This window comes from Momordica charantia (assembly GCF_013281855.1).
Source record: "Momordica charantia cultivar OHB3-1 chromosome 8 unlocalized genomic scaffold, Mcharantia_2.0 BLBB01000008.1, whole genome shotgun sequence".
Taxonomy (NCBI): Eukaryota; Viridiplantae; Streptophyta; class Magnoliopsida; order Cucurbitales; family Cucurbitaceae; genus Momordica; species Momordica charantia.
The window spans coordinates 16,187,222-16,197,559 of NW_028275166.1; the positions used below are offsets into that span (position 1 = coordinate 16,187,222).

Consider the following 10,338-nt stretch of genomic DNA (forward strand, 5'->3'; position numbering starts at 1 on the left):
AGTTGATCGTACTTGAATTAGCTTTTGCTTCATTGCCAGTTGAGATGTTAATATTCATTTAGTGGATGGTTTATAGTTAGTAAGGTTTCCTTGAAGGGTTTGGTTAATGTGAAGTCGGTATTAAATGGTTTATCTGTATAGGATGTGAGTTTCTCTTAAAACATTAGCGTTGTTGTTCTAATTGTTCAAGCTCTCGTGAGTGTTGGAATCAGAGTAGCGCAGCAGAAGCGTGGTAGTTTTATTGCTTAGTGTTGTTGTGAAGAAAATTCTCTTGTTTATGCGAAAATTTTAGGTAGGCTTAGTAACGGTCCCTATTCGGAAATGGTGAAATTCCTGGGGCGTTACAGTTTGGCTAAATTTTGGACTATTGCTGAAATCAATGTTCCCATTGGTTATAGTCCTTTTGTTTTGAATATCCTCTTTTGTTGTAGTGTTGGAGATAGTTCGCTCTTGCTCTTTCATATCTCCATGCCATTCTTCAATATCTGTAAAGACAGTAACATCTAGAATTTTTGAAGAATTTTGTGATGTGTGTGTTGATGTTTTATCAAAAGGAAAATTTTTTCTGATTAAAAATGACATGTCTGGAAATATATATTCTATTTGTTTGTGGATCCAAACATCTATAGCCCTTATGGATTGGGCTATATCCCATAAACACACATGGATAGGTCCTTTTTATGAACTTGTTATTTTCATAGTTTCTCAAGTAAGGAAAATATTGGCAACCAAAAAGTCTCGTACATGTATAATCTGGTTCTTTTTTAAACAATTTTGAGAAAGGAGATTGCATATGTATATGTTGTAGAGGCATACGATTAATAAAAAAGACATCTGTGAGGAAAGCATCAACCCAATATTTCAAAGGAACACTAGCTTGAAATAACAAAGTTAAACCAGTTTCTACAATATGTCTATGCTTCCTCTCAACTACTCCATTTTGTTGGGGAGTATAAGGACAAGAGACTTGATGAACTGTGCCATTTTTTTCTAAGTGATCCTTGAAAACATGAGATTGGAATTCTCCACCTCCATTACTCTGTAAAATCTTGATTTTTCTTTCAAAAAGGTTTTCTACTTGTTTTTTAAATTTAACAAAACAATAATATAATTCTGATTTTCTTTTTAAAGGATACAACCAAGTAAAGCGAGAGTAATCATCTATGAAACTAGCATAGTACTTGAAGTTTTGACATGAACTAATAGGAGTGGGTCCCCAAAGATCACAATGAACTTATACAACGGAACTTGACTCAATTCATGATTTGAAACAAAAGGAAGTTTGCAACTTTTTGCCATTTGGCAACTAACACAAATATTTTCTAATTTCTTCGAGCTAGACACATCAATCAAATTTTTTTCACAAAGTTTTCTCACAGAGTTATCATTCAAGTGCACAATCTATTTATGCCAAATAGTATGAGAGGCTTTATTGGAAAAAGTAGAAGCTATAAAAGCTTTGTTTACTGCAAGTTTCTATTCTTCAAGAGCATAAAGGCCATCTTGTTTGTGTCCTTTAGCAATGATCTCCCCCTGTTTGTTCTTCACAAAAAAATTATTAGCAAAGAAAGATATAGAACAATCATTGTCATATGTCAGTTTGCCAACAGAAAGAAGATTTTCTTGATCTTTGGTATAATTAGGACATCCTTTAGTGTCAAGTAATTAGAGCCGGTGCTTATTTTTCCATGGCCTATAGGTGTAATTTCTAACCCTTCACCATTACCTACAAATAATTTATCCTTACCATTATATGGTTTTAGAGTTTGTAAATTACCTAAATTATTGACAACATGGGCTGAAGCACCAGAGTCGGCATATAAAGTTGAATCCAGCTCTCCATTGATGTGCATAGCAGCTAATGCCTTAGGAATTTCCTCACTTTGACAAGCATGGTCGAATCGATTCCAACATTCCTGAGCTGTGTGATTAGTTTTCCCACAAATCTGACAACTTACTAATTTAATTGTGCTTGGCTGGAATCTTTCAGAGATATTTCTCGAGTGAGAACCTTGATTTTGATTTGTCTTTCATTGCTGGAAGTTTGTGACAGCAGTTGAGTTCTGTGTCTGTGGAAATCCTTTACCTCTTGAATTGAAGTTTCGGTCTCTTCCTCGATTTCTACCCTTTTGACTATAAAAGCATGATTATGATTGGGTTGAGCTACCATTTCTTCTTCAGCCTCTACCATGAAAAGTTGATTGTGAGTTCTCAAAGCCAGCACGAACTGGTTATAAGTAGAATACGGAGCCTTTCAGAGCATTGCAATCCTAAAATCTTTATATTTGTTTCCAAGTCCTCTAGCAAGATGAAATACCTTTGAGAGATCATCAATTGGATGCTCGATAGTAGCAAGTTTGTCACATAGCTCTTTGAATCTCTTGATGTATTCATTTAGAGTGAGGCTACCTTTCTTCAAAGTCAAGAGTGCTTCATTGAGATGAATTTCATTTTCTTTTGTCACAGTAAGAAGCTATTCTTCAAGAGAGATCCACACATGATGAGCACTATCAATTCCTTATATCATGGTCAGCACATCTTATGAAATGATGCCTGATAACCAAGAAGTTAGAAGTCCACCATTATTGAGCCAGGTGCTATAAAGAGGATTTGACGTGAGGCTGCCATCTTTGTCTTCAACTTCAGCCTCTGGTGGATCTGAATTTTTCAAATGGTATTCAATCCCTAGGCTTCTTACTAAGGGAAGAACTTGTGATTTCCAAAGGAGATAATTTGAATAGTTGAGCTATCAAGCTCGTACATTGATGGAAGGATTGGATCGTAAGAGAGTTTTCTGTTTTGGCCATGAGAACCAATTGAAGAAACTAAACCAAAATTCCTTCGTGTGTGCTCTGATAGCATAAAAAGAATTTTAGCTAGAGATCAAAATTGTATTCTCATTCTTTACCTTAAACCATACAGCCTAGTTCTCTAATATAGAATGTACACGAAGGAATTGAAAAGGAAACTAAATCATAAAATTATAATCAATTGGCAAAAAAGGTAAAGGAATGATTTTGAGCCAAAACCAATTGGCAATGAGATGAGTAGCCAATGACTATTGTAAACCATTGTTAGGTCCCTTTTCTTTTCAATGTGGGATCCTTAACATGCCCCCTCAAGATCGTGGCTCTTTTGGATCATCGATCTTGGCTGGATCCCATTTTGTTTTGGATCGGATGCTCGTTCGAACGTTTTGGGCTCTAATATCATATTAATATTCATGAGGTTCCATCTCAAAACCAATTGGCAATGAAAGAAGTAGCCCATGATTAATATCATAAACCATTGTTAGGTCCCTTTTCTTTTCAACGTGGGATCTTTAACAAGAATAATATAGAATATCTCTATATTATATTTATTGTCTCACATGGCAAACCTATACTGGAAAAAGCTGTATGCCTTATATTATGGATTATATCATACTCATATATGAGTAATTGAAATATATGCAACAATGAACCTGAAGTTCATTAATCCAAATACATTTACTATTTTACATAACCGATTGTTTCATCCATGGTCTATAATGATGAAAAGAATTATGGAGAATTCACATGGAGACCCATTGAAAAACCATAAGATTCTTCAATCTAATGAATTGTCAGGTGATGCTCGCTCTCAAGACAAATTAATCATTAGACAATCACAAACTAAAGTGGAGACATAATCACCTCATATTTAGAACGAATTCATGGTAATATATGTGGACCTATTAATTCACCAAGTAGACTTTTTTATGGTGTTAATAGATGCATTGAGTAGATGGTCACATGTGTGCTTATTATCAAGTAGAGACATTGCGTTTGCAAGATTACTTGCTCAGATAATTAAGCTACAAACACAATTTCTGGATTCTACAATTAAGAGCATTCGTCTTGATAATGATGGTGAATTTATATCTCAATCATTTAATAATTATTGTATGACAATTGAGATAAGTGTTGAACATCCTCTAGGTCACGTTCATACACAAAATGGTTTACTGAATCATTTATAAAATGACTGCAGTTAATTGCTAGACAACTACTTATAAGAGCTAATCTTCCTATACCTATATAAGGACATGTTATTTTGCATACATCATCACTTGCTCGCATTAAGCCAATAGCCTATCATAAGTAATATTCATTACAATTAGCTTATGGCCAAGAGTCGAATATTTCCCATCTTTGGATTTTTGGATATGCAGTATATGTTCCCATTGATCCACCACAACGTACCAAGATGGGCCCCCAAAGGCAGTTGGTAATATATGTTGGTTTTTATTCCCCATCAATCATTAAATACATTGAGGCCCTAACAGTTGATGTATGTACTGCACGATTTGTTGATTGTCATTTTAACGAGACAAATTTTCCAACATTAGGGGGAGGAATTAAGAAGTTGGAAAAATAAATTAAGTTATTGTCTCATTTGGATCCCAGTACAAGTCTAAGTGAACTTGAAATTCAGAAGATAATTCATTTTCAAAATATAGCAAATCAATTACCATATGCGTTTATAGATACTAAGAAAGTGACTAAGTCATATACTCCAGCTTCAAATGCTCCATCGAAAATTGATATCCCAGTTCAGCAAGTTGTCATTAATGAGTTTGAGACACACCAGAAGCATGGTAGACCAATGGGTTCCAAAGATAAGAAAATCCTCGAAAAAATTAGTCAATAATCAAAATCACTCAATTGATAATATGGATATTTAAGAAAAAAAGCTAAACATGACTACTCATAAAATATTGAGGAATGTCAAGTACCTGAAGAGAATAATGAGATCTCAATAAATTACGTCATGATAGGGAAAAGATGGAGCTGAATCAATGTAATAATTGACAACATTTTTGCATATAATATAGCTCTTGATATTATATCTGAAAGTGAGAATTGTGAACCAATATCTATCAAAAAATGTTAACAAAAAAATGATTAGCTTAAGTGGAAATAAGCAATCCAGGTAGAATTAAACTCATTTTCAAAACGTAAAGTTTTTGGACCAATAGTCCGAACAGCAGAAGGTGTTAAGCCTGTGAGATACAAATAAGTATTTGTAATAAAAATAAATGAAAAACAATGAAGTCATAATATATAAGGCAATAATGGTTGCACAGGGGTTTTCATAAAGACTTGGTATTAATTATGAGGAGACATATTCTCCAATGGTGGATGCAATTACACTGAGATATTTAATTGATATGATTATATATGAAAGTTTGGACACGCATCTTATGGATGTAGTTACTGCATATTTATAAGGATCTCTTGATAATGATATTTATATGGAAATTCTTAAAGGATTTAAGATACCTGAAACTTATAATTCAAGTTAACGGGAATTGTATTCAATAAAGTTACAAAGATCATTATATGGACTAAAACAATCAGGACGAATGTGGTACAATCGCCTAAGTGGATAAATAAAGATATCAAAATAATCCAATTTGTCCATGTGTTTTAATAAATAAATCATAGTCAGGATTTGCTATTATAATTGTGTATGTTGATGACTTGAACAGAATTGTTACTCCTGAAGAGCTTTCAAATGCAACAAAGTATCTTAAGAAAGAATTTGAAATGAAGGATCTCAAAAAAAAAGAAAGAAATTTTGTATTGGCTTGCAGATTGAACATTTAACAAATGAGATATTTGTGCATCAAGGGAAAAAAATTATATTAACAAAGAACATCCATTAAACATTCCAATGGGAATTCATTCACATGATGTGAAAAAACAGATATTTCGACGTCGAGAAAATAATGAAGAACTTATTGGTCCTGAATTACCGTGTCTTAGTGCAATTGATGCATTTATGTATCTTGCTAATAATACAAGACTAGATATAACATTTTCAGTTAATTTATTAGTTAAATATAGTTCTTCTCCAACAAAAAGACATTGAAATGGAGCTAAGCGTATATTCCGTTATCTTCGAGGAACGATTGATATGGGCTTGTTTTATTCAAACAAATCAAATTTTGATCTAGTTGGTTATGCAGATGTTGGATATTTATCTGATCCACACAAAGATAGATTTTAAATAAGATATTTTTTTCACATGTGTAAGAACTACTGTATCATGATAATTAGTGAAACACCATAACAACTACCTCCTAAAAGCATACTGAAATTCTTGCAATTCATGAAGCTGGTCGAGAATGTGTATAACTAAGATCAATGACTCAACACATTCATGGAACATGTGGCTTGTCTCCTAATAATGTTCCAACAATAATATACGAAGATAACACAACATGCATAATCTAAATTAAAAGATGATATATTAAAGAGGATAAAACAAAACATATCTCACCTAAGCTATTCCACACTCATGATCTTGAAGAAAATGACAACATGACTATTCAACAAATTTGTTTGAAGGATAACCTGACAGGTTTATTTGTAAAGACATTACTTACAACGACTTTTTGAAGATTGGTACGCGACATTCGAATATGGCGACTTAGAGATCTCAAGTGATGTTCCCATGAGGGGGAGAAAAAGATATTGTATTTTTTGGTTTATTACATTATATATATGAAATATGTACTTTTTTATTTCACTAGGATTTTTTTTTTCCATTGGATCTTTTCTTATTGAGGTTTTTGTTAGATCGATATGATAACCCTAGAGGGGGTGAATAGGGTTTAATTAAACTTTATAAACTTTTAACACGGTGAGTCCAATTTAAACAAATAAGTAAAGTTTTTATGAACAAATGATTTTAACACAAAATTAAATAACAAATTAAAAATACAAACACCCTAAAGAATTTCACCACTCGAATAATTCAAATATAAATATTGACCATAAACATTTATAACAAATTTTAACAATTAATTTCATGCAATTTATAATAAAAAAAATTAATTGCAAAAATTAAATAAGAGAGAGTTAGAGAAAATGACACCGGAATGTTATGGTGGTTTGGCAACACCGGCCTACTCCACTCCCCAAGCTCCTCTTGGCTGTTCAATTGAAGAACTTGACTCTTTCCATGACTTAGAGTCCAACCGGTACAATGTCTTTTTCTGAGAGCAAGAACAAACCCGAACCTTTCCATGGTTCATGATCAAACCGTTATAAATGCTCTTTTTCGGGCTCAAGAGCAACCTTTACAAAAATTTGGAATTTTGAATGCACAAGCTTACAAACTCTCTCAAGGAGTGCGTATACAAATTTTTTGACAAATTTATAAGAAAAATTCTTACAAATAAAAGCTCTCAATTTAGCCAAGAGAAATAAAATTGGAAACTCAAGGATCTGTCAAATTAAAAATTTGTCTCACTAAAAATGATAAGAACATTGAAATTTTAGAGAGGAAAACATGAAGAGATTGGAGAGAAAAGTTGGGAAAGAGTTATTGTTAAAATTTGAGAGAACGAGAGGTTTAAATAGAGCAGACAAAATATAAAAAATAAAAATATATCATTCCAACGGTTAGTAACTTCAAAAACATTTTTTTTTTAAGTTATCACCCCTTGTTAAATGATTTGACCTTTTTTTTAATTTAATTTTTTTTATTCTTCTTTTATCCCTCTTCAAGTTACGGTTAGGTGATTTTTTTTCTCATTTCTTTCTTTTTTCTTCTTCTTCTATCTTTTATTTTTCTTTATCCTTTTTTAATACCATGCCACATGTCAGCATTTCATTAGTCTACAACCACCACATCGTCTACCACATATTTTTCCTTTCAACTTCATTCCAGTGTAACTTCTTCGTTTGTGCTCCAATTTTAGTGATTCAAAAGATGTGATTCAAAAGATGTGGAATCATTGTATCGAGCTCTATGCTGTGAACAGTTCAAAACAACAAAAGTATCAATAAACAAAATTAAGTTTGTTATCATCAAAACATTAATTAAAATTAATTAATTTGCGATTAAGAACCAAAAAACCAACCGTTTTAACCAAGTATATTTCATATATACAACGAGCATCTAAGGGGGAGCATTGTAAACATCACAAAATATAGATGCCCAATCTTAAGTGTCAATAAGAAAGTTGTTTTAATTAGGGGTGTAAATATGTCGGATCGGGTCGGTTTCTGGAGAAAACCGAACTGACCCGAACTCAAGTCGAGTCGGTTTCAGGTCGGGTCGGGTCGGGTCGAACTTTTTTTTTCCCCTTCTTCTTCTTCTTCGGATTTAGGCTTCTCCCTCGCAGATCTCGAATTTGGAGCACTCAAACAATTTGGAAATTGATTTTTTCTCAAACAGATCTGAAATCCAGATCTAATATTTGGAGTACTCAAATAATAATTTGATTTCTTTCTTACAGATTTGGGATTTTGGGTACTCAAAAAATCTCTCATCTTGAAGTTGGGAAAAAAATTCTGGAAATTGGGAACTTGCCTTGGTTTAAGAGAGGGAGAAATTAAAAGTCGGATATTCTTCTTCCACTGCACCTTTTCTTCTACTTCTTCCACCGCATAAGATTTCATCATATAGATTTCTTCTTCTTGGGAATTCTGTGAGAAGGAAGAAATTGACATTTTTCTTCTCCTTGTGACATTTGAGAGAGAGTGAAATTGGATTTATTCTTCAGTCCGGGTTTCGCCGCTGTGTACAACCTGCCGCCGTTGGAGTCGTCGGTAACTGCCATTGAAATTGTCGTACAGTTGGTCGCCGCCGGTAGAATTGTTGGGAGAGAGAGGACAATGGTGGACTTGTGAGAGAGAAAGAGGGGAAGAAGAGGTTTGTCGAGAGAGAGGACGAGAAGCGGCGCAAAAAAATAGGGCAACTTTTAATTCGGTTGTGAAGGAACCGACCCGAACCGAACCGACTTATGTCATAACCGAAGCGAACCGAATCCCATCGGTTCGGTTCGGTTTGTCGGTTCGGTTCGGATCCTTACACCCCTAGTTTTAATATCCCTAACCTCAAGCGAAAATTTTCCATTTGCTTAGTGTCCCTAAGTGTCAAATTAACCCATACCGAAGTGCTTGATTACTAATGTCTCGTGTGTCTCTTTTCTACCTATTATTAGTGTCAAATCGTAACACCTCATGGTTGTACAAATTGCCATAAATAGTGACAATTCATGGTTCACGAGATAAAATAAAATTTGGTGGAAAAATCTATGTTGAAATTATAAGAAAAATTTGTATTTCTAAATTTATATTTTAGTTTTATATTTTTATTTTTGTATTTCATCCAATCTCATATTCTCCCGTTGTTCGTGTACTCGTGGTGCCTCGTTTTGCTCCTCAATTTCATAAGAAATGTAAAGTACACATTAAAAATGATTGAAACATATATATCTTAACTGGTTATGTATATATTCCTAATTAAAATATCATGAGTTCAAATTTCTACCCCCACGTATTGTTGTACTATTAAAAACTTGTGTATTCAACAATGGTGAGGATTTAGGCATTAAGGTATATTCAATTAATTTTTTTAATAACCTTAATGCGTGCACATGGGTTGCCTAAATATTATATTAAAGAAAGATTTAACTAAATATTATGGTTTTTACTATTCATTGTGCTGACGTTTGGAGTTTTTATTCGACCTGTTTTGGGACTATTTTTTTCACAATATTCTAGACTATTTGTTGTGAAATTAAAAGTTGGTTAGGACTATTTTATGTTTATTTTGTCCCCAAGGGATAGTTTGGGTGGCTTGGGACCTAAAGAAATAACATTGAGGTATTGGGTTCAAGCCACATCGGACGCAACTTTCATTAAGCAATGACTCCTTGCGTATGTACAAGAATGTGGATAATGCGTATACCCCCACGAATAAGAGCATAAAGGCCAAAGGGCCACCGACTCCAATAAATATTTTTTAAAATTAATAATTATTCAAAACCTATAATGACGGAGATTGGAACCTTACAATATTGATAAAATTTTGTAATGGGCTTTGTACCACTCACACCTATTAAATCATATTTTATAACAAAGTATGAATTAATAGAATGTTAGACATTTAGAATAAAACACAACAATTTAATAGAATGTTGGACATTTAGAATAAAACACAACAATTTTATTTTCCTTTCGACAAATAAAAATAATGGGATAATTTAAGATAAAATGTGGTAATCGTTTTCAAAAGGGGGTTGTAGGGTGCTAACACCTCCCCTACGCTCACTTGACTCTCAGACCAAAAATATGCTTTTCAAAAACCATTTATTTTTTAGGTGACTAATCACACCTCGTGCATGATGGGTAGTGACTCTAAACTCATCTTTTTTAGACCCTTTTAGAGATGACATTGGCCACTACGTGTTGTGATGACATTGCGACTTCATATTTGGACCAAATCCAAAATAATGCTAACTAATCCAAAACATGTAACATCATACATAATATAGATTGAGCATAAATGGAGCACAAA

General features: G+C 33.2%; 1 long non-coding RNA gene across 1 annotated transcript; it reads right to left on the reverse strand.

Moving 5' to 3' along the window:
* Positions 1-4,386: 4,386 nt before the first annotated feature.
* Positions 4,387-9,036, reverse strand: LOC148209627 (uncharacterized). Its single transcript, XR_015792666.1, has 2 exons — positions 8,347-9,036; positions 4,387-7,024 (listed from the first exon to the last, which is right to left on the reverse strand). It is a non-coding gene; the product is annotated as an uncharacterized LOC148209627 (long non-coding RNA).
* Between the last annotated feature and the right edge of the window lie 1,302 nt (positions 9,037-10,338).